Source organism: Sinocyclocheilus anshuiensis, unplaced genomic scaffold (genome assembly GCF_001515605.1).
Source record: "Sinocyclocheilus anshuiensis isolate Anshui unplaced genomic scaffold, SAMN03320099.WGS_v1.1 scaffold133, whole genome shotgun sequence".
Taxonomy (NCBI): Eukaryota; Metazoa; Chordata; class Actinopteri; order Cypriniformes; family Cyprinidae; genus Sinocyclocheilus; species Sinocyclocheilus anshuiensis.
Genome location: NW_015539819.1, coordinates 61,966 through 76,765, shown reverse-complemented (window position 1 = coordinate 76,765; position 14,800 = coordinate 61,966). Strand labels below are relative to the sequence as shown.

At 36.1% G+C, this 14,800-nt stretch overlaps 1 protein-coding gene across 1 annotated transcript in view; it reads left to right on the top strand.

Moving 5' to 3' along the window:
• The window catches only part of kif4 (kinesin family member 4), a 251,636-nt gene that overhangs the window by 193,176 nt on the left and 43,660 nt on the right, over positions 1-14,800 (top strand). The window lies entirely within an intron of this gene.

The following is a 14,800-nucleotide window of genomic DNA, read 5'->3' as shown; positions in this document are numbered from 1 at the left end:
TGCTGCACACATCTGGATATTTGGGTTAAACTGTTCTGGAACAGTGTTGTAAATACAACTTAACCACTGATTTGTAGTAGTGTCATTTTTTGGAAGACCAAACAAAATATTTTCGCTTTCACAACGAAAAACACGGCGGCTTAACGTGGGCTGAAGCCGGGCTAGAGTGAGCAGAGGCGGCGGGGTGGAAAACGGCAATACTACAGTGAATAAAAGTTACGCCTTCTTTCTTTGCGTGAACATTTGGGTGGCGTTATGCAAATCTTCCCAAATAGTGAGGTAGATATTTGGGGGCGTGTTAGAATGAGCCATTTTAGGTAGGCGTGGTTAACTCTTAACTTTTATAAAGAATATCTCTTTGGATTTGAGACTTTAGTCTTTGCAACTTTACAGATCTTCTTTATGCACCAAGAGCTTGTAACACTTCAAAGAGAAAGGAAAAATTGAAATCGCATCATATGACCCCTTTAACACATTCCATATTCCCTTCATATCATTTTTATTATCATTTAATATTTTATTATAATAATCTTTCTTTCTTATCCTCATAATACTAGTCAGTTTATTTTTATATCTTTCATACTTATTATCAGCTTCAATAGTTCTGTGCTTGATAAATTCTCTATACAAGGTTTTTTTTTTTTTTACAAGCATTTTGTAAGCCCTTTGTCATCCATGGTTTCTCATTAAATGTATTCTTTCTTTTTTAAAATTGTTTTAAAGGACATTGTTCATCATATAAATTTTTAAATATCATCAGGAATGTTTCATATGCTTTATCAGTATCAGTTTCCTCATACAATTTTTCCCAGTTATGTTTAAATAATTCACTTCTTAATTTATTTATTGATTCCACTGTTCTAATTCTCCTGTAACTAATTACAAATTTGGATTATTGTCTAAAAAATCCATAGCCTTCACCTCTCCTATTACTGTCTGTTGATTTTCAATTCCCTCTGCTAATCTTGGTCCGACACTTACGTAAAAGTTATTAAACCCATTAACCACATCATTCATGTTGCTTACAGTCCCCTCACTATCTATAAAATACTGAGGATATTCTATACTCCTTGATCCATTCCTGATAATATTATTTAACACATTCCATATTCCCTTCATATCATTTTTATTATCATTTAATATTTTATTATAATAATCTTTCTTTCTTATCCTCATAATACTAGTCAGTTTATTTTTATATCTTTCATACTTATTATCAGCTTCAATAGTTCTGTGCTTTATAAATTCTCTATACAAGGTATTCTTTTTTTTACAAGCATTTTGTAAGCCCTTTGTCATCCATGGTTTCTCATTAAATTTATTCTTTCTTTTTTTTTATTGTTTTAAAGGAAATTGTTCATCATGTAAAGTTTTAAATATCATCAAGAATGTTTCATATGCTTTATCAGTATCAGTTTCCTCATACAAGTTTTTCCAGTTATATTTAAATAATTCACTTCTTAATTTATTTATTGATTCCACTGTTCTAATTCTCCTGTAACTAATTACATTAGTATCTTTTAACTTCACATGATCGCAAGCACACATTGTAAAAACTGGTAAATGGTCACTTATATCATTAAGTAATAACCCACTCTTTATACTATTATCCATTCTGTTTGTGAATATATTATCTATTAGAGTTGCACAGTGAGATGTTATTCTGCTTGGTTTAGTTATTAGTGGAAAAAAAACTCATACTAAACATTAAATCAATAAATTCATCAATCAGTTTATGGTTGTTGGGATTTAAGAGATCTAAATTAAAATCCCCACATATAAACATCTTTATGATATTTCTTAGCAAATAACCTTTCCATACTATTCTTAAATATTTCAATATTGGAACCAGGAGCTCTATATACAAAACTTATAATAAAATTTTTCTTTTTTTCCAGAATAATTTCTACCGTTATAATCTCCATCTCATCATCAATATTAGTCATATTTTTCTAAATTGTATAATTTAATCTCCTGTCCACATACAAGGCCACTCCACCTCATTTTTTATTCTCTCTATTAACATAATTCAGTTCATATCCATTCAATTTACAATCTACTCCCTTCTCATTACTAAGCCAGGTCTCAGATATGGCTATCACCTGGAATGGTTTGTTTAGACGACTTAAGTATTCTTTAATATTGTGAAAATTTGCATATAAGCTTCTGCTATTAAAATGAATAATTGACATTCCATGCACAAATTTTACGTTCATATTAAATTGGTCTTCAGAGTAATAACAACAGTTATTTATATTGTTAAGAAAATTATTTTCAGGGTCAATATCTTGTTCAGTCATGTAAATTATGATCAGTGAATTTAAATGTTTTAAAGTTCCAACTTTCACACTCATCGTCACTCTCATTTCCAGCAGTTATCAAGTTTGAACAATCGAGCTCTTCTATAGTATCCATATACATTTTAGTTCACGTCAATCACATACATTGATATATACATGTTCTTTACCTTAGAATTTTGCATGTTCCTGAGTCACTGGTACTTATAAAGCTCCTCGATATATCTTACAGTCAGCACTCTGGCCTCCTCCGGTGCCCCATTAAGCTTTATGTACACCTTACAGTTTGTTGTCCAGGTTGACTTGATTTTCTTCTGCTTCCTTAGCAGGCAAGCCCTTCTTGCTATGTCTGCATTCCTTTTTGTTAAATGCTCATTTATATAAACATCTGTATCCCTGAGTTTTTTCCCTTGTCTGAGCAGAACATTTTTGTTTTTCCTGTTGTTAAAGCGAATTGTTGTAACAGGTTTGTCGTTTATATTTTTCCGGGGTAAAGGATGACATGACTCAATGTCTGTGTTGGATATTGATATGCCTCTACTGTGAAAGAAAGCAGTCACCTGTTGCTCCACGGAGTTCATGTCTGGATCAGTGAGCTCCCTACAGTCCATCGCTGTCACCGCTCTGGCATAAGACCTGGGTCTGATCTCCAAGCCGTTGACAACATTCATGTGGGTATACTGCTCCAGGTCTGCCATGCGGTACTCCAAGCTAGCAATCTTCTTATCCTTCTCCTCATTTTGTTTTTTAAGTTCTTTTTTCACTCATTAAATCCATTATAATTTTTTGCTGCTTCGAGAGAGTCGCAATTTCCTCCGACAGAAAATCAAGCGATTTCTTTGTCTTCGATTTACTCGTTCTTTTTTGGTGGCATTTTTAGCGTGTTCACACTCTAGTATGTAGCATGCAGCCAAGCATGTAGCATGCAGTTTTCTGTTGGTACTTGGCAGCCTTATAACTATTATATTGCCATTTTTTGCCCGATGTCCATAAAATTTTGCATTCTTGTTTAGAATCATATGATTCATGAGTTGACTGACTTTTGTGAAGTTTTGAGTTTTCTTTTAGAATTTATAGGCTTTTGGGTACACTATATCAAGACTATGTTTTTTAATGGCCCTGTTACAGCTGTCCAAATGCAAAAGTTAAATTTTTTTTATTTAAAAAAAAAAAAATTTATAGACATAGGGAGTCCAGATAATTGTACCGCAGTGTTTTTTCGATATTGAGCGAAAAGCCTAGGACTAGTTCCCAAAAGTAGGTTTTTGACATAATGGAGAATATTTAATGAACAATTTGATTGACAGCAGTGGTTCTTGAGGCAAAGGTGCTCAGTATGAGGAGATCTATCACATTCGCACAGGTTTGAAATATACTTGCGGTCGTAACCGGGTGGAAAATCCTCCTGTTACTCACGGCACAAAAATTGTCTACTACATGTGACAAATAACAAATAATGTGTGATTTTTATTTATTTTTTTTACATTTTTATTTATTGAAAATAATTTTAATTACATAGGCTACTATTACATTTAATTACATACTCATATTATGCATTATTGTGCATTGTAAATTATGCAAAATTACAGCATTTAAATGGTAGCGTTCTCCTTGCTTTGTCAAATAGTGTCTCTCTCAGTGAATGGGACACAGATTTTTCTGATGCTAATAAAATCTGTATATTGAATGTGTCAGATAAAGTTCTTTGACTTTTCCAGTCAGAAACTCAGTCAGAAACAATAGTTTACTATGAATTAAATGGACCAAACCAAAATATCAATAATGCCCAGAAAAAAAAATAACATGTGACTTTTAATTATAAACAAGCCCGAAATACACTGGGACTCTCATTTTGAAATGTCTATACTATTGCAGGATGATCATTCAGATGAGAGATCAAATATGCATTCTTGCAACTGTCTAAAACATATTATATTAAAGTCATAAATTGTCAATCAACTCAAGTTCATAAGCAATCACTTGGCATAAATGTGTTCTATTCATTGAGTGAGAAACACATTGAAGCAGTCTGAAGCAGTCTTTTTTTTGTGTGAAATCATAGCCTTTTGAAGTTTAATTATCAATCGGCTGTATCACGATTTATGTTGTTCCATCCCCAAAATATAAGACGTCTTAAAATGATCATTGACGTTTCTTTTACCATTTCATGTATTGAAGACTTTTTATGACATTAAATGTAAGAAAACTCATCCGGAGGGATTTTGCTTTATTTGCACAAATGCTCCTAAATACACTGAATAAAATTATAAACGCAACACTTTTGTTTTTGCCCCCATGCACAGAGATACCGTGACGAGATCCTGAGGCCTATTGTTGTGCCATTCATCCACGACCATCACCTCATGTTGCAGCATGATAATGCACGCCATGTTCCAAGGATCTGTACACAATTCCTGGAAGCTGAGATCTTTGAGTTCAGCTCATGAAAAATGGGGGCAAAAACAAGTGTTGCGTTTATAATTTTGTTCAGTGTACATTTTACAGTTTGCACACATCTATTTTTAGCCGCAAATACGACTGAAGCACCCGCACTGTCGAGCCCCGTCTTTGTCTGTGAAATATCCACTGCGTCTCTGCAGTGCACGTGGGAATGCCAGTGGGAGAAAACAGTTCTCAGAACAAGCAGATACGAAACGTGTAGGGCGAGGGGAGATTTTCCACTAGTTAATCGATCGCAGATGGTTTCATTATTCCAGGCAGATAAAATAAAAAAAGTATAAGAGGATAAAAATAATAAAAGGAAAAATGTTTCTCCAAATATACTTGGGTAGCCGTTAATATACCTGGTTGGCCCACCCAAGTAAAGTCTACATGTGGGAAACACTGCCACGTGATTACAGAGGCATAAAACTCGTTAGCACCAACTAGTGGCTGATTTCTTTCAAAATTCTTACAGACCTTTAGGGCCATGAGTCGAAAATGCCCACCGAGTTTCATTCCGATCTGCCTCTGTTAACCTTGTCTAATAGGTGCTCAAAATTAATTGGCCAATGGCGGCCATGTTTTTTTAGATATATGTGAATGTCCTCATAGACCCTTGTGAACAAAAGACCACATTGGACAAAGACACTGCATACCAATTTTAAAATTGATCGGACAAATGGTTGCGTAGTTAGGCATTTTTAAATTTTTCCCTCTTATAGTGCCACCAAGTGGCCAAACTCTGTGGTTTTTTTTTACTGTGACCTCAGATTGAGCTCATACATACGTGTTCTGAGTTTGGTGAAGATATCTCATTCAGTTCAAGAGTTATAGCTGTTTTAGTAAAAGAGGCCTGCCCCTTTCGAATGTTTTGGTGTCCCTTTGCGACAGTAAGCCGAAAGTTAAACTTTTTTTTTGATAACTTTTGATATTCCTTCTCCAGAGAATATTTCTGCACTGGTTTAGTTTCGATTGGGTGAAAAACTTAGGACTAGTTTGCAAAAGTAGGTTTTGGACAAAATGAAAAATGGCGGAAACATTTTTTATGACGGAAATGAAATTTCCTTTGGCTTGAGCCAAGGATTTCAATGATATAATAAAATAAATGGAGTCTACGATAAACGGTGTGGGAGTTATTAGTGTTTCTGCATTTTCAATTGCTGTAGCATCCCCTATTGGCTGATTGGGGTGAGTCTTTGCCAGTCTCTCCCCATATTGAGCTCTATCATCTGGACAAGTTTCAAGTCTTTAGGATTTATGGAATAATAGTAATAAATATAGCTGCAAGCAGCTATTTCCAAGGTTCAAGCACTTTAAGGTGCTATGCTTTTATGGTCTAGGCCAGGGGTAGGCAAGTTCGGTCCTAGAGAGCCGCAGTCCTGCAGAGTTCAGCTCCAACCCTGAAAAAAAAACTCACCTGCCTATAGCTTTAGTAAGCCTGAAGACATTGATTAGCTTGTTCAGGTGTGTTTGATTAGGGTTGGAGCTGAACTCTGCAGGACTGTGGCTCTCTAGGACCGAACTCGCCTACCCCTGGTCTAGGCCAACCTGGAATGTATGGCTGACATTAAAACACATCGATGGTGGAGAATAGAAATGAAATGGTTAAACTCTTATATTAATACTCAATAAGCATGCTTACACACACATATGTACATGCAAACACACACACATAAAAATACTTACTGCAAATCTCATCTTTATAATAATTTATATATAATTTTCAAGTTTAACTGTAATCACAGTGTGGCAAAATTGTCAAAACCGATATAAATCTGTATAAATGAAGTGGTAAATTTTGACTAAATGTGATTTTAAATGTTATAACAGTGATTTTATATTGTCTAAATATGAATCCAAAGGCAAAACCTATGAAAAATGCTGTTTTAGTGAGTTGAATGAGCCCATTAGTAGTCCTCTGCTGCCATCTAGTGGTTATAATTGCAATTTCAGGGAGTTTATCATAGACATATAGTGTTTTAAACTTTATAACTATTTTAGTGCCATTTTTTTTGCCTGATAGGCATAAAATTGAAGACGCTTGTTTAGAATCAAACAGTGCATGAGTTCACACAGTTTTGAGAATTTGAGTTTTCTTTTATGAGTTATAGGATTTTGGGTACACTAGTTCAAGACAATTTTTTGTCAATAATGACCCTTTTATAGCTGTTCAATGGGGATGTAGTGATTCGATTCACGATTTTGATTTCACAATTCGATTTTCTCACAATTTTTTTAACAAGATGAGATTGAAGACATTATACAGTAAATGAAAAGGTGTCGTTTTATTAGGCTATTGCTGCACATTTCTTTGTGAAATTGAAATAAAACAAAGCTAATTGAAATTTCAAAACAGACCCCAAATCAAACAATTAAGTTACACAAATAAAATAAATCTCTTAATATGAATAAACTAAGGCTTTGTCTGTGCTCTTTCCATTTAAAATTAGAGGCAACCACTGGATTTTAATCATGATCCAAACAAAGATGCAGCATACATGCAGCATGAGTACTTTTTTAATCTAAATTAGACTGTATAATTTCGAAATTTGAAACAAAAACAGAATGGCCTGACTTTAGTTTTGTGAAACTATACTACATAAAACATATCTGAACAAAACAGCAGACGAGTTGAATGAGATGCAGATCGACGATAGATCACTGTTTTTCAATGGAAAGCTTATAAAGAATATATTTGCTAAATTTGTGTAAGCAGTACACATCAAAACATGCATAGTCAAAACGCAGTACGTACCAGATTCATCGTAATAATCAGTCATAAACGCATCCACAGTTGTAAATTCCGGTTTAGTTAGAAAGTTAAGGGTCCACTGAACAACATCCCATAGAGCACTTTTAGTCCAACGAAGCAATAACGTTGTAATATGCATGGTAATTCCTTTGTTTACGTCTTATTTCTTTGGGGACAGTTATTGTTTGTATCCGTATTGGAATAACTTGCGCTCAAAAAAATGCATCTTGGTAGTAAAAAGCAACATGGTTTTGTAGCATACAGTGTCACAAACAGAATGAGACCACTAAAAAAAAAAGTAAAAGATACGTGGAATATTGTTTATTTGAATTCTAGCGCTCTCTCGTGACGGCTCATGACGCACACTGTGACGCACCTGTCATCTGTTGGGGGCGTAACTTAGCGATCAGCTTTTTGCACAAATAATTCTTTCTTTTTTTTTTCTTCAACATTTTTCATATATGTGTGTGTGTTTTGTGGGGAATGTGGCTGTGTCTGCATGATTACCATCTGTATGACCGCACATCAGCATGTGATTACTGTGTGTATGACAGCTATCAGTGTGAATGCGGTCTATATGAATAGAGTGTGATTATTGACTATATGGCCGGCCATGACACGTGTTGGAGTTAAGAATGTATATAAATGCTGATCCCAATTCATCTTTTTCATTATCAACATGGATATTAAAATCACCAACAATTAAGACTTTATCTGCAGCTAGCACTAACAGATAGAATATCAGTAAATTCTTTGATAAAGTCTGTATGGTGCCCTGGTGGCCTGTATACATTAGCCAGTTCAAACTTCACAGGGGATTTATCATTAACACTTGTTTCTCTGGGTAATGTTATAAGACGCACCATTAGGTCAAACGAATTATAATTAAAACAAGACTTCTGAGAAATACTGAAAATATTACTATAAATTGTAGCAACACCTCCCCCTTTACCTTTTGGCTGCGGCTCATGTTTATAACAGTAATCTTGGGGGGTAGACTCTAGAGCCCGATCGATATATCGTTTTGCCGATATTATCAGCCGATATGAGCCTGCTGCCGATATAAAAAAATTTTTTTTACAGAACATTTAGCGCAGATAAAATGCTTGAAATTATGTAATTACTTAGTTTGTCCAGCAGAGCGCGCTCCATTGTTTGCTACTGGCGACCAGTGTTGCCAGATTGGGCGGGTTCCCGCCCAATTGGGCGGTTTTGAATTTGATTGTGTGGGTGAAAATTGGCTTGGGCGGGACAAGTTTTTAGCGTGATAAGTTGCAACGTATCTGATTTTGAATGTAGTATTACTGTATATTCAAGTAATCACAATGCCTAAATATAAGTTAAAGAGTGGGAGAGTGACTCAACTCTCAAAACGTGAATTATTGTGGAGTGAGATGACACGAAGGCTCTATCACTGCAACTCTGAAATCAGAGCACATTTGAATTAATCATAACCGAAACTAACATTAAATATGTCGGTTTATATGATCATGTCTTTTATCTTTTAAACGTCCAGATTGATAAATACTTGAAAACTGCTAGACTTGATTAGTTTTGACTGTGCAAAGTTCTGTATTATGTTCTACAATATGAACTTAACAAGAGGCTTCCTCTAGATTCTGTGTAAAATTATAGAGCGACACGAATGTAAATGAGGCAAGGGCGTAGAGTTGCATTCAAGCTATTTTAAGGCATGAGAAAATTATTTTCACAAGAAAAAAAATGTAAATGTAATTTTGATGATCAAAGATGAGTTTTAAAGGATACAATTTTTGACTACAGGGGGACTTTAAATTTAATGTCATAAAACGTCTTCAATACATGAAATGGTAAAACAGGGCTGTCCAAACTCGGTCCTGGAGGGCCGGTGTCCTGCAGAGTTTAGCTCCAACTTGCCTCAACACACCTGACTGGAAGTTTCTATGCCTAAGGGTTGGAGCTAAGCTCTGCAGGACACCGGCCCTCCAGGACCGAGTTTGGACAACCCTGTGGTAAAACAAACATCTTAATGATCATTTTAAGACATCTTACAATTTGGGGATAGAAAAACATAAATTGCGATACAGCCTATTGATTATTAAATTTCAAAAGGCTATGATTTCATAAAAAAACAACAAGAGCAGGGTGGCACTGTTGAGCGTTCTGTAAGCTCGCGCAACAGCGCTTCAGACTGCTTCAAAATGATTCTCAATCAATGAATAGAGCACATTTATCTCAAGCGATTGCTTATGAACTTGATTTATTGAATTGTGAAAATGTCTACTTTGACCTTTATATAATGTTTTAAACTTGCAAGAATGTATAGTTCTATCTCTCATCTGAAGGATCAGCCCGCAATAATATTGCTATTTCAAAATAAGAGTCATGCTGTATTTCAGGCTTGTTTATAATTAAAAGTCACACTTTACATTTTTTGTTCTTTTTTCTTTTTTTTCTGGGCATTATTGGTATTTTGGTTACACAATAAATTGTATTTAAATTCATTTCCATTTAATTCATAGTAAACTTTTGTAGTTTCTGGCTGGGATGCTTCCCCACAGGAAGAAAAGTCAAAGAACATTATTTGACATATTATTCAATATATAGATTTTACTAGTATCAGTAAAATCTGTCCCATTCATTGAGAGACACTATATGAATGCTTAACTATTTCCCGCCATTGACGAGTTATCTCGTCTTTTACAAGAAAACGCTTCCCCGCCAAAGGCGAGTTTTTCACTGTTATACACTCGGGGGCGCGATTGTGCATCTTCTGAATGAGTACAAAACCTCCCAAACAAAAACACGTCAACAGGACGGAGAAACGAGCGATCTCTTATGTAAACAGATGCATATCAAAAAGAATGCGATCATCAGCAATAGACACCATATAAATGAAAACTGCATAATGTTACGGAGTAAAATGCCTGTGCAAGCTTTGGAGGTGTTGATGGAAGCGATTTACTGGATTTATGCTTTGATAATCGTACTGAATATTATCCAGATGTAGTTTTTGATAAAAATGTGATTTTCTCACCTTATTGCTCAAAATTATGCATTTTTATGAAACCTACCTATAGTATATTCAAGTGTTGATAAAAAAATGCTTTAAGCTAGAATAAAACAGATTTTTTTGTTTAAAAGTAGAGGCTCTAATATTTATTTTGGTGCATATTCAAATATTCATACAGCAAAATATACTGGAGGCCATCAAATTTTAGTAAAAATCATAAAAATCGCTGGCGGTGGCTGGCAACTTTTTAAAAAAATCTGGCGGGGAAAGAGTTAATGAATTTCAATGAATAAAAATATTGTTAAAAATCACACATTATTTATTTGTCAAGTCACCTTTATTTATATAGTGCTTTTAACAATACAGATTGTGTCAAAGCAACTGTACAGCATTAATTAGGAAAATTGTGTGTCAATAATGCAAAGTGACAATAGTAAACACTCATTTTTCAGTTAAAGGCAGTTCATAATTGAATTCAGTGATGTCATCATCCAGCTCAGTTCAGTTTAAATAGTATCTGTGCAATCAAGTCAACGATATCGCTGGAAATGAAGTGTCCCCAACTAAGCAAGCCAGAGGCGACAGCGGCAAGGAACTAAAACTCCATCGGTGACAGAATGGAGAAAAAACCTTGGGAGAAACCAGGCTCAGTCGGGGGGCCAGTTCTCCTCTGGCCAGACGAAACCAGCAGTTCAATTCCAGGCTGCAGCAAAGTCACATTGTGTAGAGGACTCAACTGGCTCCTGTGGTCTTGTCCCGGTGGTCGTCTGAGACAAGGTCTTTACTGGGGATCTGTATCTGGGGCTCATCTAGTTGTCTTGGTCTCTGCTGACTTTCAGGGCTGTAGAGGTCCTCTCTAGGTGCTGATCCACCATCTGGTGTACATACGTACTGGATCCGGGTGACTGCAGTGACCATCTGATCTGGATACAGACTGGATCTGGTGGCTACGGTGACCTCGGAATAAGAGAGAAAGACTAATATTAGCGTAGATGCCATTCTTCTAGCGATGTAGCAAGTATATCGGGTGTTATTTGTCACATATATTAGACCATTTTAGTGCCGTGGGTAATAGGAGGATTTTCCACCCGGCTACCACCGCAAGTATATTTCAAACCTGTGGGAAGCAATGCCCTGTTGCCACAAATTTAAAGAGACTTGATAAAATAAATTCCTGTTTAGAATATATCCACAGGTGCATTTTTACAGAAAAGATTTTAGTTTGTTCTTCCATTCCTGGAACTCTTGAACACAATTTTTACTGCTTTGATATGTTTGGATTAGCTTTCAGTGAAAAAATAATAATATTTGTCCCTTAGTTTTAGAAAATACCCTGTTTTTGAGAAGTGGACATGGTAATTTTGGTGGGTAAATATCATATTTACACAAGCAAATGGAAGAAATGTAACCCCTCTTTTGCTATATTTCATGATTTTGTGAGAATATTTCAGTTTGCTTACAAATACTTAAGAAAACAACAAAGTAAAAACATGGGAAACATGCTTCTCATTTTCAGAATAGTTACTATTTTAGTGCTGTCCTCATTCATATCTTTGTTATAGTCCATTAAACTTCAGATCTTGCTTTTTTTGCCAGTGTGGTGTGCCAGCTATAATAAAAATAAGAAATGTTTCTTGAGTAACAATCAACATGATTTCTGAAGGATCATCTGACTCTGAAAGCTGGAGAGAAAAACACATTTTAAAATATTCAAATAGAAAGCAGTCCTTTCAAATTGTAGATTTACTGTTTTTTACTGTATTTTATTAAAAAATTCAACCTTACTGAGCAGAAGAAAATCGTTTAAAAACCAATCAAAAAATCTTACTGACTTTTTTTTTTTTTGAATGGTGGTGTATATTATAGGCTATATTTTATTTATAATATATATTCTCAAGGCATGTTTTAACCCATATACAACAGCCCACATTAGCCCATATATATTTAAAAATGTCACATATGTCAAAAAATGTCACAAGAATGCCACATGACTTTTACGACATATTTGATTTGACTGGACTTGAAATATCATTATCATTACGGGGGGTGAAAACCAGAAGGGCGTAAGTGACATTTTGGTATAGATATAGATATAGATAAAACTATACATTTTTGTTTTGGCCCTCCTGTAAAGTTGGTGAAATGTCACTTACGCCCTTCTGGTTCTCACCTCTCGTGGGCGGGGCCGAGATCCATGGGTGCGGAGCGAGGCCGGTGGAGTAAATGATAATGAGTGACACCTGTGCCACTCACCGGGCTCGAGTGAGTGGAAGGAAGGATAAAAGGAGGAGTAACGACACCTCTCTCCTCCTTCACTGTCGTCGCTCCTCCTTTTATCCTTCCGGATCTCCTCCGTGGGACTCGTGACAGGTGAGTGGTGCAGGTGTCGCTCATTATCATTTACTCCACATTTTTATCATGCCAAAATGCTTGCTGTTGTTTTTATGGGAAGTTCGGCAGCTGTGCTACAGAAAGCTAAGCGAACACTTATGTAAAGAGTCGTTGCAATGGAAATGATACACGTCTAGTCTAGAAGCGGTAGTATTGGTGTAAACTAGCAGCTAACACTAACACTAGATCCCATTATAATCAGTCGTTCGGTAACAGAGCGAGTGCTACAGTAAATGGATGCCGCGTTATATTTCTGACACACTCCACGTGCTTGCGCTACCGACAAGTTGATAAAGAAATATAGAATGTGCGCTTCGATGCATCCAGTGTAGAGATGGCATTAGGATGTGGCAGACAAGTTTCAGCTTATACATCTTTGGTGTAAACTTAAATGTAAACGCCCCCAAGAACACCTCAGCGCCCCCCTTTCAAAAATATTGCTTCCAGCACCAAACCTCACCCCCCGATGCTCTCCGCCCTCGTTGAGAAACACATTAATTACTCACCTTTCTGGGCCTGAGAATGTTTCAGTTGCATTGCTGTCTTTGCAGGGTCAGAAAGCTCTCATATTTCACCAAAAATATCTTAATTTGTGTTCTGAAGATGAATGAAGTTCTCACGGGTTTGGAACGACATGAGGGTAATTAATTACAGAATTTTCATTTTTGGGTGAACTATCCCTTTAAACTGCAGTTTAATTAATTTGCGATTTGATGAGCACACTGTCATTTTTTTTTTATATTATATTTTAATATTTCCATTTTAGTTCGACTGACAGATGCTTTTCCAAAGCAATGGTGCAAAACACACAGTGATCTTTTATGTTATGAGAAGTGTAAAAATATTTTCCATTATCAAACACTGGCAGGCTGCTAGGTAATTAATGGGACACACACTTCAAAGTTGCAGGTTTACCGGTACTACGGTAGTATCGCAATACTAAAGGCTCCAAAATACTGGTGGTGCCACTATTTTTTAAACGGTAGTATCGTCATTACGGTTCTATCATAAGTAAAGTTGTATGTGGGGCAGTCGCTAAAATTTTCAAACACTTGTGCCGTCTTTTTTTGTCCTTTTGCCTTTCTGCGGTGCCTTTTAAGGGTGCAAAATGCTGTGTAGAATTTGCGCCTTATGCCGGTTTCACACTGGATGCCCAAGCAGAGCGGAGGCAATGCAGAAGCTGTGCAAATGCAAAGCGGGAGCAGCACGTGCCCATTGAGCTTCCACACTGGCAGCGTTTATCACGCACAGCTGGACCATGGCTTGTGCACTGCAAATATAGACGAGTATCGTTCGTTCGGTCACGTTTTTCAGGTGTTTTCCTACAACTGTCTCATGTGCTTTGATTTATGATATGGGCAGCATACTCTGCTGTGATGCGGTCGTGTTTTCCTCTGTCCCACACACACATGTTTGCATGATAAAAGTAATCTTAACGTTAAGATATACATATAAACTATAGTTTTCATAATTTAAATGAGCCTTTGAAATTTGGGCAAAAACTCCTGGCAATGATGTGTTTTCGTGCATTTATTAAGCTTATTTTTTCATAGAACTGAATGTCATATGGTGGTTGGGAAACACGGAACAGCTCACTTATTTGATTTTATTGTGAAATTTGTTTTTTTTTTTCGTGTTTACCCATGTCTATTTTGAACAAGAACAATGCATTGTGGCTTTAATTCACAGTGAGCGGCGCAGCAAAAATAGACTCGGGGCCAAAACGATCGCTGCACTGCCGCTTCTGCTCTGCTCCTGCTACACGCTGAATACTGTAACCTGTTAACATGGGCACCGGAAAAAATATGCGCTTCTTACGTCCTGCTTATGTGTGTGGTGTGAAACGGCCTTATTTAATATGCATATATCTCTCATGGCATCGCGATACTACTTGGTATCGTGATACTTCAGCTGGTATAGTATCGT